Source organism: Scyliorhinus canicula, chromosome 17 (genome assembly GCF_902713615.1).
Source record: "Scyliorhinus canicula chromosome 17, sScyCan1.1, whole genome shotgun sequence".
In the NCBI taxonomy this organism is placed as follows: Eukaryota; Metazoa; Chordata; class Chondrichthyes; order Carcharhiniformes; family Scyliorhinidae; genus Scyliorhinus; species Scyliorhinus canicula.
In genome coordinates, this window is record NC_052162.1 from 131,612,840 (window position 1) to 131,630,171 (window position 17,332).

General features: G+C 46.8%; 1 pseudogene; it reads left to right on the forward strand.

The window, feature by feature from the left end:
* The window catches only part of LOC119951637, a 46,169-nt pseudogene that overhangs the window by 6,541 nt on the left and 22,296 nt on the right, over window positions 1-17,332 (forward strand).

Here is a 17,332-nt window from a genome sequence, read left to right on the forward strand (position 1 = left end):
ATCTTTGGACTGTGGGAGGAAACCGGAGCACCCGGAGGAAACCCACGCACACACGGGGAGAACGTGCAGACTCCGCACAGACAGTGACCCAAGCCGGGAAATCGAACCTGGAACCCTGGAGCTGTGAAGCAATTGTGCTATCCACTATGCTACCGTTCTGCCCATGGACTGACCTCGTTAACACTACACCCTGTATGCTTCATCTGATGCCAGTGCTTGTGTAGTTACATTGTATATCCTGTGTTGCCCTATTATGTATTTTCTTTTCTTCCCATGTACTTAATGATCTGTTGAGCTGCTCGCAGAAAAATATTTTCACTTTACCTTGGTACACGTGACAATAAACAAGTCCAATTCAATCCAATTTAGCGTAGCCAATCCACCTAACCTGCACATCTTTGGGTTGTGGGGGCGAAACCCACGCAAACACGGGGAGAATGTGCAAACTCCACACGGACAGTGACCCAGAGCCGGGATCAAACCTGGGACCTCGCCGCCGTGAGGCTGCAGTGCTAACCCACTGCGCCACTTGTGCTGCCCAACATGCGATTGTTTCGGCATGTCATCTGAATCCCATATATTAGATATATATTTGGTCTCATCTCGGCCTCAGACTTCATTCAGAGAAGTCGGAGGTAGTGAATATTGAAGAAGCAAAGATCAGAAAAGGATGATCCCGTTTTGACACAGTTCGGACATTCACAGTGTGTTCAGTCCACAACAGAATTTAATAGATTTACGGATGCAGATTAACATTTTTAATCACCATCTGAAACATATGTAATGGCAATGTGTGCTGATACAGACACAAGCGATACTGTAACTGAATTAGAGGAAATAGCAGAAATTTAACATAGAATTTACAGTGCAGAAGGAGGCCATTCAGCCCATCGATTCTGCACCGGCTCTTGGAAAGAGCACCCTACCTAAGCCCACACCTCCACCCTATCCCCATAACCCAGTAACCCCACCCAACACTAAGGGCAATTTTAGACACTAAGGGCAATTTAGCACGGCCAATCCACCTAACCTGCACATCTTTGGACTGTGGGAGGAAACCGGAGCACCCGGACGAAACCCACGCAGACACGGGGAGAACGTGCAGATTCCGCACAGACAGTGACCAAGCCGGGAATCGAACCTGGGACCCTGGCGCTGTGAAGCAATTGTGCTAATCACTGTGCTACCGTGCTGTCCAAAAGAACAAATGAATTTAACTGAACTACCTTTTTGAAAATCGGGCTTTGTGGTAGAGAAACAGGAAAAGCCACTCAGAGAGATGAGGAAATCCAGGCTCAGTGTGAACTTGCTGTCACCCCTCCTTTCACATGTCCCGAACAGGATTTAGGCTGCAGAATGTTTCATGCCCAGAACAAAGAGGGCCAAATATAATTAACACATTATTCTTAAATCTCATACCTGTCAAGATATTTGATTGTGCTTAAAGGCTGACTGTGCTCAATCTCAAATGAACACAAGGGAACTTGGATCACCCAGTCATTCAATTTATTTTCTTCGTCAGCCATGTTTACAATTCAAAGTTGTATATTTCAGAGTGTTTCAATTTCAGACGAGGACATAAATATCAAATAATGTCACGTTTTGAGTAATGGAACAAATACTGAATAAAATTGTTTGGTGTTTTTCGAAGGAACATAAGAATGATGTTATTCCTGAATGAGAGGAAATCATTTCACCCTTAGATATTTGCTGGGCCGACACTTCTACATTTTAAAATTCATTTGAAATCTAATAAAGTAAACTACTTCAGCAAAGTGATCTCGAGAGGGCTTTGTTAAGCTACACAAATCCTTTCCCTCTCTAATAGACTCTGTAAACAGGATGTAGATCAAATGTAATTAGATTCTGTTATCAACTCAGAAATAATCATGATGTTTCAGCAGAAAATACACTTTTGTAAATTCAATATGAAACCAACTGCATGATTTTATAATGTTTACATCGTAAACAACATCATCTTTGTGTCCAAATAGGGCAACACAGTGGTGCAGTGATAGCACTGCAGTCTCACGGCTTGAGGTCCCAGGTTCGATCCCGGCTCTGGGTCACTGTGTGGAGTTTGCACATTCTCCTCGTGTTTGCGTGGGTTTCGCCCCCACAATCCAAAGATGTGCAAGGTAGGTGGATTGGCCACGCTAAATTGCCCCTTAATTGGAAAAAATGAATTGGGAACTCTAAATTAAAAAAAAAAAAATCTTTATGTCCAAATCTTCTCTTCATTGGACCAAGGGAGCGTTGATCATTAAATCAAACTGGGCAAGGATTCTGCAGAAACTCCTTTTTCAAAAGCAGATTGGAGGAATAATTGGAATAGAGAAAACTCAAGATCACAGAAAGGGAGGACATTTAGACTAATCAGTTTTCTCTTTTGCAATATATGTGTTTAAGAATTTTACAGATAATGCAACACATTTTCAAAACACCAGTCCATTGGGCTCATTGCCAATCAGCTGTTTTTCAGTGTACTGGTTATCACGTTCACCTCACACCAAATGTTCCTTATTCGAAACATTATTGACGTTACTCATCTAAATATGCAGATAAGTTGTATTAAGAACATAGAACAATACAGCACAGTAACAGCCCTTCGGCCGTCCTAGCCTACCATGCTACCTGCCTAAACTAAAACCGTATGCACTTACGGAGTCCGTATCCTTCCATTCCCACCCTATTCAAATATTTGTCTAGATGCCCTTAAATGCCACTATTGTACCTGCTCTCACCACCTTCCAAGGCAGCGCGTTCCATATATTTACCACCCTCTATGTAAAAACTTGCCTCGCACATCGTTCTAAATTTTCCCCACACACTTTGAACCTATGCCCCCGAGTACTTGACTCCCTACCCTAGGAAAGAGCATCTGACTATCCACTCTGTCTATGTCACTCATAATCTTGTATCCTTCCTATTTGTTGTTCAATAGTTAAGCAAATACATGATCTTACAACTGCAAAGTTCCAAATGATACCCTGCAGGATGGCAAGAATCGCAGTCAGAGAGTTCACACGTGTGAATGGTTTTCTAATGTGCTGACATTTTATGATTCTAATGTCAGATCAATTTCTCCGCCATTTGCCTAAGTTTTCAATCAAATTGTACTCCCACAATAGAAGGTTCTTCAGTGCAATGAGGATGCACAGTTTACTATTCTCGGTCAGTGCGCTAAGCGCTGTTCCCTGTTTCTCTAGTGTAGTCATTATCATGTTTGCTTCACACCCATAAAGACCCTCGGTTTAAACCCGCATAGAAACATTGAACATTGTCAAAACCCATTGGTTTCCATGTCAGTAAAATGTACAGTATATAGTTTTACAACACCAGGTCAAATGTACATGATTGACATTTTCTTTATTCATTTACACTCATCCCGAGTTGCCCTTGAATTAATCTGCTGTGTGGATCCCCGGTCCCCGGAGCTTCAGCCTGGTTCTCTGCTTTACTGGTCCAGAGACAGTTACACTATTCACCCACCAGCCACTCCCCCAGTGAATCCACTGTCCAATAGTACCTGGTCCAGAGCCAGTTACACTATTCACCCACCAGCCACTCCCCCAGTGAATCCACTGTCCAATATTACCTTGTCCAGAGCCAGTTACACTATTCCCCCACCAGCCACTCCCCCAGTGAATCCACTGTCCAATATTACCTTGTCCAGAGCCAGTTACACTATTCCCCCACCAGCCACTCCCCCAGTGAATCCACTGTCCAATATTACCTTGTCCAGAGCCAGTTACACTATTCCCCCACCAACCACTCCCCCAGTGAATCCACTGTCCAATATTACCTGGTCCAGAGACAGTTACACTATTCACCCACCAGCCACTCCCCCAGTGAATCCACTGTCCAATATTACCTGGTCCAGAGCCAGTTACACTATTCACCCACCAGCCACTCCCCCAGTGAATCCACTGTCCAATATTACCTGGTCCAGAGCCAGTTACACTATTCACCCACCAGCCCCTCCCCCAGTGAATCCACTGTCCAATATTACCTGGTCCAGAGCCAGTTACACTATTCACCCACCAGCCACTCCCCCAGTGAATCCACTGTCCAATATTACCTGGTCCGGAGCCAGTTACACTATTCACCCACCAGCCCCTCCCCCAGTGAATCCACTGTCCAATATTACCTGGTCCAGAGCCAGTTACACTATCCCCCCACCAGCCACTCCCCCAGTGAATCCACTGTCCAATATTACCTGGTCCAGAGACAGTTACACTATTCACCCACCAGCCACTCCCCCAGTGAATCCACTGTCCAATATTACCTGGTCCAGAGCCAGTTACACTATTCACCCACCAGCCACTCCCCCAGTGAATCCACTGTCCAATATTACCTGAATATAATGACTTTCAAGCATGTGTCATTTGCTCTGACATATACCTCAAAATGCATTCAGGAGAAGCAGAAGTGCTGAAAATTCCCGGCACACTGAGCAGGAACATAGCCGCTCCTATTTTGACTCGGCACAAATATTAACAGTTCGTTCAATGGCGACAAATGCAGGTCAGAGGCTGGGAATCCTGCAGTGAGTAACTCACCTCCCAACTCCAGAAAATCTGTCTCCATCATCTACAAGGCACAAATCAGGGGCGAAATTCTCCGACCCCCAGAAGGGTCGGAGAATCGCCTGGGGCCGCCGAAAATCCCGCCCCCGCCGTGGTAGAGATTCTCCGCCACCCGGGAAGTGGCGGGGGCGGGAATCACGCCACTCCGATCGGCGAGGCCCCTGCGCCGATTCTCCGGCCTGCGATGGGCCGAAGTCCCGCCGCTGGGAGGCCTCTCCCGCCGCCGAGGTTTGAACCACCTCTGGTGGCGGCGGGATCGACGGCGCGAGTGGGCCCCCGGGGTCCTGGGGGGGGGGGGGGGGGGGCGATCGGACCCCGGGGGGGTGCCCCCATGGTGGCCAGGCCCACGATTGGGGCCCCCCGATCAGGGAACGAGCCAGTGCCCTGGGGGCACTCTTTCTCCTCCGCCGCCGCCACGGCCTCCGCCATGGCGGAAGCGGAAGAGAAACCCACAGCGCGCATGCGCCGGTGGTGACGTCAGCGGCAGCTGGCCCCCGCTGCCGGGTGGCGGGCCTGAAAGGCCGCTGGCGCCGGTTTTTGCGCCAGTCGGCGTGGTGCCAACCGCTCCAGCGCGGGGCTAGCCCCCAAAGGTGCGGTGAAGACAGCACCTTTGGGGAGGCCCGACCCCGGAGTGGTTGGCGCCACTTCCCTACGCCGGGACCCCCCGTCCCGCCGGGTAGGGGAGAATCCCGCCCCTGGAGTGTGATGGAATACTCTCCACTTGCCTGGATGGGTGCAGGAACTCGGCAAAGGCACCTTAGACAGCACCTTCCGAACCCAAGACCCCTAATCCTTGAAAGTTCCCTTCCAAGCCACTTACCATTCTGGCTGGGAAATATATTGGCTGTTCCTTAACTATTACTGGGATATAATCCTGGAACTCCCTCCCTAACAGCACTGTGGGTGTAGCTCCACCAATGGACTGCAGCGGTTAAAGAAGCAGCTCACCACCACCTTCTCAATAGGCGAAAGGATGTCCCGAAGCTTGGTACATTGGTGAGACCATGCAGACGCTGCGACAACGGATTAACGGATATCGCGCTACATCAGGTAAGCGTTCTCCAAGGCGGCCTACAGGACGCGCAACAACGCAAAGTCGCCGAGCAGAAACTTATAGCCAAGTTCCGCACACATGAGTACGGCCTCAACCGGGACCTGGGATTCATGTTGCATGACATTCATCCACCACCATCTGGCCTGGGCTTGCACAATCCTACCAACTGTCCTGGTTTGAGACAATTCACACCTCTTTAACCTGGGGTTACCACTCTCTGTAAAGACTTAATTACTCGCAAATACTCGCATTCAAAGTATTGTCTTGCATTTTTAAACAAAGACCAAAGAAAATTACAGCACAGGAACTGGCCCTTCGGTCCTCCCACCCTGCGCCGATCCAGATCCTTTATCTAAACCTGTCGCCTATTTTCCAAGGATCTACTTCCCTCTGTTCCCCGCCCGTTCATATATCTGTCTAGATGCGTCTTAAATGATGCTATCATGCCCGCCTCTACCACCTCCGTTGGCAAACCGTTCCAGGAACCCATCACCCTCTGCGTAGAAAACTTTCCACGCACATCTCCCTTAAACTTTCCCCCTCTCATCTTGAAATCGTGACCCCTTGTAATTGACACCCCCACTCTTGGAAAAAGCTTGTTGCTATCCACCCTGTCCAGACCTCTCACAATTTTGTAGACCTCAATCAGGACCCCCCTCAACCTCCGTCTTTCCAACGAAAACAATCCTATTCTACTCAACCTTTCTTCATAGCTAGCACCTTCCATACCAGGCAACATCCTGGTGAACCTCCTCTGCACCCTCTCTAAAGCATCCACATCCTTCTGGTAATGTGGCGACCAGAACTGCACGCAGTATTCCAAATGTGGCCTAACCAAAGTCCTATACAACTGTAACATGACCTGCCGACTTTCGTACTCAATACCCCGTCCGATGAAGGCAAGCATACTGTATGCCTTCTTGACCACTCTATCAACCTGTGTTGCCACCTTCAGGGTACAATGGACCTGAACTCCCCGAACTCTCTGTACATCAATTTTCCCCAGGACTCTTCCATTGACCATATAGTCCGCTCTTGAATTAGATCTTCCGAAATGCATCACCTCGCATTTGCCTGGATTGAACTCCATCTGCCATTTCTCTGCCCAACTCTCCAATCTATCTATATTTTGTTGTATTCTCTGACAGTCCTCCTCACTATCTGCAACTCCACCAATCTTAGTATCATCTGCAAACTTGCTCATCAGACCACCTATACCTTCGTCCAGATCATTTATGTATATCACAAACAACAGTGGTCCGAGCACGGATCCCTGTGGAACACCACTAGTCACCTTTCTCCATTTTGAGACACTCCCTTCCACCACTACTCTCTGTCTCCTGTTGCCCAGCCAGTTCTTTATCCATCTAGCTAGTACACCCTGAACCCCATAAGACTTCACTTTTTCCATCAACCTGCCATGGGAAACTTTATGAAACGCCTTACTGAAGTCAATGTATATGACATCTACAGCCCTTCCTTCATCAATTAATGTTGTCACTTCCTCAAATAATTCTATTAGGTTTGTAAGACATGACCTTCCCTGCATAAAACCATGCTGCCTATCACTGATAAGTCTAGTTTCTTCCAAATGTGAATAGATCCTATCCCACAGTATCTTCTCCAACAGTTTGCTTACCATTGACGTCAAGCTTACAGGTCTATAATTCCCTGGATTATCCCTGCTACCCTTCTTAAACAAAGGGACAACATTAGCAATTCTCCAGCCCTCTGGGACCTCACCCGTGCTCAAGGATGCTGCAAAGAGGCAGCACGGTGGCGCAGTGGGTTAGCCCTGCTGCCTCATGGCGCCGAGGTCCCAGGTTCGATCCCGGCTCTGGGTCACTGTCCGTGTGGAGTTTGCACATTCTCCCCGTGTTTGCGTGGGTTCCGCCCCCACAGCCCAAAAGATGTGTAGGCTAGGTGGATTGGCCACACTAAATTGCCCCTTAATTAGAAAAAAAATGAATTGGGTACTCTAAACTAATTAAAATAAAATAAAAATACAAAAATCATAATTTAAAAAAAAAAAATCTTTAAAAAAGGATGCTGCAAAGATATCTGTTAAGGCCCCAGCTATTTCGACCCTCCCTTCCCTCAGTAACCTGGGATAGATCAACATCCGTCTTGTCCCTCTCCTTTGTGAATACCGATGCAAAGTACTCATTAAGAATCTCACCCATTTCCTCTGACTCCACGCATAAATTCCCTTTTTTGTTTTTGAGTGGGCCAATCCTTTCTCTAGTTACCCTCTTGCTCCTTCTATACGAATAAAAGGCTTTGGGATTTTCTTTAACCCTGTTAGCCAAAGATATTTCATGACCCCTTTTAGCCCTCTTTATTGCACGTTTGAGATTTGTCCTACTTTCCCGATATTCCTCCAAAGCGTCATCAGTTTTGAGTTGCCTAGATTTTATGTATGCTTCCTTTTTCATCTTAGCTAGTCTCACAATCCCATCATCCATGGTTCCTTAACCTTGCCATTTCTATCCCTCATGTTCACAGGGACATGTCTGTCCTGCATTCTAATCAACCTTTCCTTAAAAGACTCCCACATTTCAAATGTGGATTTACCCTTAAACAGCTGCTCCCAATCCACATTCCCTAGCTCCTGCCGAATTTTGTTATACTTGGCCTTTCCCCAATTTAGCACCCTTCCTTTAGGACCACTCTTGTCTTTGTCCATGAGTATTCTAAAACTTACGGAATTATGATCGCTATTCCCAAAGTAATCACCGACTGAAACTTCAACTACCTGGCCGGGATCATTCCCCAATACCAGGTCCAGTATGGCCCCATCCCGAGTTGGACTATTTACATACTGCTCTAAAAAACTCTCCTGGATGCTCCTTACAAACTCTGCTTCATCTACGCCTCCAACACTACACGAATCCCATTCAATGTTGGGGAAGTTAAAATCTCCCATCATGACCACCTATTGCTCCTACATTTTTCTATAATCTGTCTACATATTTGTACCTCTACTTCACACTCGCTTTTGGGAGGCCTGTAGTAAAGTCCCAACAATGTTACTGCACCCTTCCTATTTCTTAGCTCTACCATATTGCCTCAGTGCTCGAATCCTCCATCGTGCCCTCCTTATTCACAGCTGTGATATTATCTCTGACCAGTAATGCAACTCCTTCACCCCTTTTACCTCCCTTTCTATCCATCCTGAAGCATCTATACCCTGGGATATTTAGTTGCCAGTCTTGCCCTTCCCTCAACCAAGTCTCAGTAATACCAATAACATCATATTCCCAGGTACTAATCCAAGCCCTAAATTCATCTGCCTTGCCTGCTACACCTCTCGCATTAAAGCGACTTTGGCATATATATATGTATGTTTCTGGAACCCACCTCTCCATTCACCTGAGGAAGGAGCAGTGCTCTGAAAGCTAGTGATTGAAACAAACCTGTTGGACTTTAACCTGGTGTTGTAAGACTTCTTACTGTTCTCAAAAGCAAATAGTTCTGGGCAATAAATGCTGGAGCAGCCAGCGATGTTCACATTCCCGAATGAATCAAATGGAACAGACAGAGAGCTGCCTGAATCCACCATCATGGATTCACCTGAATTAGTGAATAGAGATAAGTGAATGTCCACTCATAGACAAGCTTTTCGATATTCTCGGGAACGTATTGGTTCCCTGCAGTGTGAGCTCAGCTTCTCAAAGCAAACCCAATGTGATTGAATCCCGCCGTCTGCGCCGCAAGGAAATGAGGAAAACCCGCGGCTTGGCCAATAATGAACAATAATCAAAGGGCTCGTCCGGGATTTGAACCCGGGACCTCTCGCAAATTCGTGCAGCACAACATAGAACAGTACAGCACAGAACAGGCCCTTCGGCCCTCGATGTTGTGCCGAGCCATGATCACCCTACTCAAACCCACGTATCCACCCTATACCCGTAACCCAACAACCCCCCCTTAACCTTACTTTTTAGGACACTACGGGCAATTTAGCATGGCCAATCCACCTAACCCGCACATCTTTGGACTGTGGGAGGAAACCGGAGCACCCGGAGGAAACCCACGCACACACGGGAAGGACGTGCAGACTCCGCACAGACAGTGACCCAGCCGGGAATCGAACCTGGGACCCTGGAGCTGTGAAGCATTTATGCTAACCACCATGCTACCCTGCTGCTCCCGAAGCGAGAATCTTACCAAAGCCAATCAGATGTTTGAGGGGGAATGCTGGGTAAACTCGGGAAGTCAGGCCACATTTGTGGACAGGCAAACAAAGTTCACATTCACCTCCATGACCTTCCATTGAAACCGGGACAGGTTAGAAATGTAGAAAATTAGAAGCAAGTGAAATCCCGGAGGGAGGAAACAGAACAACAGGAAAGGGCTCTGAATGGGGGGCAAGTCAGGAGAGATTAACTGAGAAAAGGCCTTGGGTTCCCTGGCCACAGAGTGAGGTTAACATCGAATCAGAGAATGGTTACACCACAGAATGAGGCCATTCGGGCCACTGTGTCTGTGCCAGCTCTCTGTCAGAGCAATGGAAACAACAAAGAAACAAAAGATGTGTCTGGAGGAGCCATCGATGGCAGATTGATCAAGAATTGCCTCTCGGACACAAAGAACAAGTGGAAACAAGATTCAAACACAAATCTGGGATGTAAGGACACACAGAATGGGTGCAGCATTTACAGTGTGAAACTGTTGAACACACTCTTGAGTGTGAAAGCTGTATTGAGCCCAGTGGAAAGATGCGCTGCTGTTCCTCGAGTGTTTGTTGAGCTTCTTTCGAACACTGCACATCTCTGTGCACAGGAAATTGAAGGTCATTTGCACCTCCATGACCTCTTTTCTTAGTTCCAGTCCATCCAGGGATGAAGATATCGTTTCTTCCCCCCCCCATCCCCCCCCCCCCCCCCCGGCCCACCCCCACCAGCATTCATCAGCGTGTCTCCCCGTGTCTGCGTGGATTTCCTCCGGGTGCTCCGGTTTCCTCCCACAGTCCAAAGATGTGCAGGTTAGGTGGATTGGCCATGATAAATTGTGTCTTAGTGTCCAAAAAGTTTCGGTGAGGTTACGGGGATAGGGTGGAAGCATGGGTGCTCATTCCAGGGGCCGGTGTATTTGTCCCTTCATTCATACTGTTACTGTGATATATGTGGAATTATTGAATTAAATTAGTCAGATACTCTGTGTGCTTTGCTCATGTCTGAGAATATGGAACTGGAAAACCTTTTCCATTCATATATTGAATTACAACAGCGGACATACATTTAGAATTTAGAACAGTACAGCACAGAACAGGCCCTTCGGCCCTCGATGTTGTGCCAAGCAATGATCACGCTACTCAAGCCCACATATCCACCCTATACCAGTAACCCAACAACCCCCATTAACCTTATTTTTTTGGACACTAAGGGCAATTTAGCCTGGCCAATCCACCTAACCCGCTCATCTTTGGACTGTGGGAGGAAACCGGAGCACCCGGAGGAAACCCACGCACACACGGGGAGGACGTGCAGACTCCGCACCGGCTGTGACCCAAGCCGGGGATCGAACCTGGGACTCTGGCGCTGTGAAGCATTTATGCTAACCACCATGCTACCGTGCTGCCCCTTGTTCTGACTCTGTCAACAAGTCTTTGGAATGAATTGGATGGATCTTCCACAGAGCCAGCAGAGACATGGTGGGCCGAATGGATTCTATCTGTGTTGTATCATTCTCTAAAGCACAATATACAGTATCACAGAATCTTATTTCGTATGTTTGCATGAGGAGAATGTGGAATTTGAAGCACAAACAGATGGGCCATGGTCCTATTGAATGGCAGAGCAGGATCAAGGGGCCGAATGGCCCACTTCCACTTCTATTTCATCTGTTCGTATGTTTGAAAACAGAGAGGAACCATTGACTGAGACAGCACCTTAAGGTGAATATTATGGTGGGTATTTGATGAGGAGGAAACGTGTGACCATGTCGCCCTCTGGTGGACATGATCGGAACTTTACACCGTTCGGCCATTTGATGAGAACAGAAAATGAGTGTATCAGTTCCAGGGGAATAAATGCAGCAGGGGAAACATACTCAGAGCCTGCAGTTTGTCCATAAACATCGCCGGCACCGATTAAAACCCAGGAAATATTAGAAATGTCGGAAGAATGATGGGAATGTGGAATTCGAAACACAAACAGATGGGCCATGGTCTCATTGAATGTCAGAGCAGCCTGAAAGGGCCGAATGGCCTACCTCCTGTCTCATCTGTTCCTATGTTTGAAAACAAAGAGGAACCATTGACTGAGTCAGCAGCTGATGGTGACTATTATATAATTTGATAAATGGAAACGTGTGACCATGTCGCCCTCTGGTGGACATGACCGGAACTTTACACCGTTCCGACATGTGATGAAAACAGGAAATCAGGTCGAGGGGAATAAATGCAGCCGGGGAAACATACTCAGAGCCTGCAGTTTGTCCATAAACATCGCCGGCACCAGTTGAAGGAACAGGGAATGAAAGTTTTCCTGCATTCTAGGTGTGGTTTGTTGTTCATTGTGCAGCTCAGAGCGGGAAATAGCTGCAGACAGAAAGAAGGTGGGAATTTCCAAAGTTAAATTCATTCAATTATTGTTTTATGCTTTGGTTATTATCCAAGCCTGGCCATTCACCAACTGCATTTCCCCACAAACAGACGCTGGACACGATCCCAGAAATGCCAGCTCCTTCTTTCTGTTTTTCGGGAATGACCTCCCCGCTGGTCGCTGCATTGCTGTATTTTACATTGCCACCAAATTCAACCCCGACTCTGATTCAATCCACCGGCGGGACCCTGAGAGAATTCCACCCAGAGTTTTGAAACACTTTGGGATAAACAGTCTGTGTGAAGTGTTGGGCCAGATGTAACGATGTCATTTCCCTGTGGGCCAGTGGCGCAATGGATAACGCGCCTGACTACGGATTTAGAGAGTCCAGCTTCGTACTCCTGGCTGGCTCCTGGGGAAACCTTTCGACGTTAGTTGAAAAACCCCATGAAAAATACAATTTCAATAATATGAACCTAATTCAAATGAAAGCTGATCATTAGATTTCTTTTTAGTAGCCTTTTTGACAAATTCCAGCGCAAGAGATAGAAACTGACACAAATCAGGTGCCAGAAATGTTGGGGATGCAAGGAGGAACTGAAGTAGGCTTATATTAACACTGCAATGAAGTTACTGTGAAAAGCCCCCAGTTGCCACATTCTGGCGCCTATCCAGGTCACAGAGGGAAAATTCAGAATGTCCAATTCACCTAACAAGCACGTCTTTAGGGCTTGTGGGAAGAAACCGGAGCACCCGGAGGAAACCCACGCAGACAGGGGGAGAACGCACAGACTCCGCACAGTGACCCAGGCCGGCAATCGGGCACTCTGGCCACAGTGCGACCCATTGTGCTACCCTGCTGCCCAAGGGAATTCAGGAGGTGAATTATTCTCCACAGGATGCCCAGCCGGTCTTTTAGTGTTAATCGATTTTATAGAATCACAGAGAGATTCCCAGCCTCTGACCTGCATTTGTCACCATTGAACGAACTGTTAATATTTGTGCCGACTCAAAATAGGAGCATCTATGTTCCTGCTCGGTGTGCTGGGAATTTTGAGCACTTCTGCTTCTCCTGAATGCATTTTGAGGTAGATGTCAGAGCAAATGACATTGATGCAATGAGCAAATGACAATAAACAAATCCAATCCAATCCAATCCAAATGACACATGCCTAAAAGTTATTATATTCAGGTAATATTCGATAGCGGATTCCCTGGGGCGGGGTGGGGCATAGTGGTTGGTGTAGAGTTGTGTTATTGTCACTAAACTGGCAATGTAGAGAACCAGGCTGAAGCTCAGGGGTCTGCAGGTCAGCATTGCAACACGGCAGATTAACCCAGCAACCCAATTCAGGGCTTATTAGGGATGAATAATATTGAAAATGTCAATTATGCAACTTTTTCCACATACTTAAACGAATGGGATTTGACAATATTTTTACGCGGTTTCCAATCCAGGATTTATTGTGTGTCAAGTAAACATGATAACCACTACACCCCAAAAACAGGCACTGAGTTTGGCCCCCTGACCGAGAATAGGAAACCTGCATTCTTGTGGCACCTTAGAATCTTCTTTTGAGGGAGTCCAATTCAGCTGAAAACCTTGAGACGCACCGCAGAAATTGATCTAACATTAGAATCAGAAAATGTGATTCGTTTAACACGTGTGAACTGTCTGACCGATTTCTCCCAGTCTCCATAATTGTGGATTTTGCAGGATATTGGATGTAAGGTAACGGATTCGCTTCAGGACTGAACAGAAAACAGCAAGAATACAACTCTGCAAATGAGGAACATTCATAATGTTTCTGCCCAGTTTCAAACCGGGGACCTTTGGCGTGTGAGGCAAACATGATAACCACTACACTACAGAAACCACCGTCTGACATTCAATGCAATGGGCCTGTGTAGAAAGGTGACATTGTTCTGTCACTCAGTCATACTTTGGGGCCTTTGTTTTGAAGAATTCAGCTGTTCCCATTAGGAATGCTGCAGAGAGACTGATCTAAACTGCAGAGAGCAATAAGAGGCCCTTCGGCCCACCGTGTTTATACCAATTCTTTTACAAGGAGCTGCTAACCGATTAATTTCAATTTCCTCCTCTCATTCCATGAGACCCGATCTTTCTCACTTTCAAGTAAGTCTCTAATTTATTCTTTAAAAGGAGTTTCTGTAGAATGCATGCACAATTGTCTGAATTAACAATGATTCCCTAATAATAATAATCACTTATTGTCACAAGTAGCAAGTAGGCTTCAATGAAGTTACTGTGAAAAGCCCTGAGTCGCCACATTCTGGCGCCTGTTCGGGGAGGCCAGTACAGGAATTGAACCCGCGCTGCTGGCATTGTTCTACATTACAAGCCAGCTGTTTAACCCACTGTGCTAAACCAGCCCCTGACCAATGACATGAAGTGGAGATGCCGGTGTTGGACTGGGCTGGGCTCAGTAAGAAGTCTGACAACACCAGGTTAAAGTCCAACAGGTTTGTTTCAAATCACGAGCTTTCGGAGTGCAGCTCCTTCCTCAGGTGAATGAAGAGGTATGTTCCAGAAACATATATATATATATATATATAGACAAAGTCAAAGATACAAGACGATAGTTTGAATGCGAGCATTTGCAGGTAATTAGTCTTTACAGATTCAGTGAGAGGGTAAGCGCCAGGTTAAAGAGGTGTAAATTATCTCAAGCAAGGATAGTTGGTAGGATTTCGCAAGCCCAGGCCAGTTGGTGGGGGATGAATGTAATGTGACATGAATTCACGGTCCCAGTTGAGACCGTACTCATGCGTGTGGAACTTGGCTATAAGTTTCTGCTCAGCAATGCTGCGTTGTTGAGCGTCCTGAAGGCCGCCTTGGAGAAAGCTTACCCGGAGATCAGAGGCTGAATGCCCTTGACTGCTGAAGCATTCCCCAACTGGAAGGGAACATTCCTGCCTGGCGAATGTCGCGCAATGTCCGTTCTTACGCTGTTGCAGCGTCTGCATGGTCTCGCCAATGTGCCACACTTCGGGACATCCTTTCCTGCAGCCTATGAGGTAGACAGGATCTGTAAAGACTTAATTACCTGAAAATGCTCACATTCAAAGCATTGTCTTGCGTCTTTGACTTTGCCTATTTATGTTTCTGGAACATACCTCTTCATTCACCTGAGGAAGGAGCAGTGCTCCGAAAGCTAGTAATTTGAAACAAACCTGTTGGACTTACATTGACATGAAGTGTTGGATTTAGCTTCCCAATATAGTTTTCAATATGAACATTATTTATTTATGAAATTCATTTTATTGGAATTTATGAAAAACAAGCTTGATCTGATGAAACATCTCCTCATCCCACTCCATTTAGTCAATCTGCTCCCTGTTCCTAATTGTTCTCTGACAGGCTCCTTACTTTTGTTTTGCCATTTACACATTCTAATCCCTTAATGCGTCACTATCAGCACCTTTCTTTGCATTTACATTCTGTTTTTCTTCCCGTCCAAGACATGTTTGCCTTTCTCCACCTATCGCTGGCCCTCTATCCAGCCCCAATGCTTCACAGCACATACAGCACCTCCAGCAGCCCCCCCCCCCCCCCCCCCCCCCCCGGCCCCCCGGCTCCTCTGTCGGCTTCAAAAGTTGTTAAACATCAGTGTGACTGGAAAAGCACCGAGACCCACACAACACACATTAGAGTGAGAGTGTAGCAGTGAACTGACTGTGGAAAGAGCTTCAACCATTTACAGGCCATTCACAGGGAGGAGAGACAGTGCACATGTTCTGTGCGTAGACAAGGATTCCACTGATAGTCCAATCTGGAGAGACACGAGGAGAGGCAAAATATGGAGAAACTGTGGGAAGGGATACAGAGTCCCATCTAAGCTAGAGATTCACAACAAAGTAGAAGGGCCATTCAGCCCCTCAAGTCTACACCAACCCACATCTCCACTCTATCCCCATAAACACACCTAACTAAGGGGCAATTTAGCATGGCCAATCCACCTAACCTGCAGATCTTTGGACTGTGAGAGGAAACCAGAGCAACTGGAAAAACCCACACAGACTCAGGGAAAAAGTGCAAACTCCACAGTCACCTGAGCTGGAATTGAACCCGTGCTAATCACTGTGCCACCATGAACTGACTGACTCGCTCACACTGAGGAGAAGCCATTCACCTGCTCTCACTGTGGGATGGGATTCACTCGGTTATCTCACCTGCAGATACATCAGCGAGTTCACACTGGGGAGAGACAATTCACCTGCTCTCAGTGTGGGAAGGGATTTACTGATTTAGCCACCTGCAGATACATCAGTGATTTCATACTGGGGAGCAGCCATTCACCTGCTCTCAGTGATTACATCGAGAGCAGGAGGAGGCCATTTGGCCCTTCATGCCTGCTCCGCCAATCATTATGATCATGGCTGATCATGGAACTCAAAAGCTTAAATCCACTTTACCCACATATCCTTTGATCCCTTCACCATAAGAGTTATATCGAACTGCTTCTTGAAAACATACAATGTATTGACCTCAACTACTTCCTGCGGTAACAAATTCCGCAGACTGACCACTCTCTGGTTGAAGAAATGTCTCCTCATCTCTGTCCTAAATGGTCTACCCCGTATCCTCAGACTGTGACCCCTGGTTGTGGATACTATCCATCCGGAACAGTCTTCCCTCATCTACCCTGTCTAGTCCTGTTAGAATATTATAGGTTTCTATAAGATCCCTCATTCTTCTGAACTCCAGCGAATACAATCCTAACTGATTCAATCTCTCGTACGTCAGTCCCACCATCCCAGGAATCAGTCTGGTAAACCTTCGCTGCACTCCCTCCAGAGCAAGAACATTCTTCTTCAGATAAGGAGACCAAAACTGCTCACAATATTCTAGGTATGGCCTCGCCAAGGCCCTGTATAATAATAGCAAGATATTCCTGCTCCTGTACTCAAATCCGCTTGCAATGAAGGCTAGCATACCATTTACCTTCTTTGCTGCTGCAGCTGCATACTTACCTTCAGTGCCTGGTGCACGAGGATACCCAGGTCTTGTTGCACATTGCCCTCTCCTAATCTATGGCCAATCAGATAATAGTCTGCCTTACCTTTTTTGTTTCCAAAGTGGATAACCTCGCATTTACCCAAATGATACTGTATCTGTC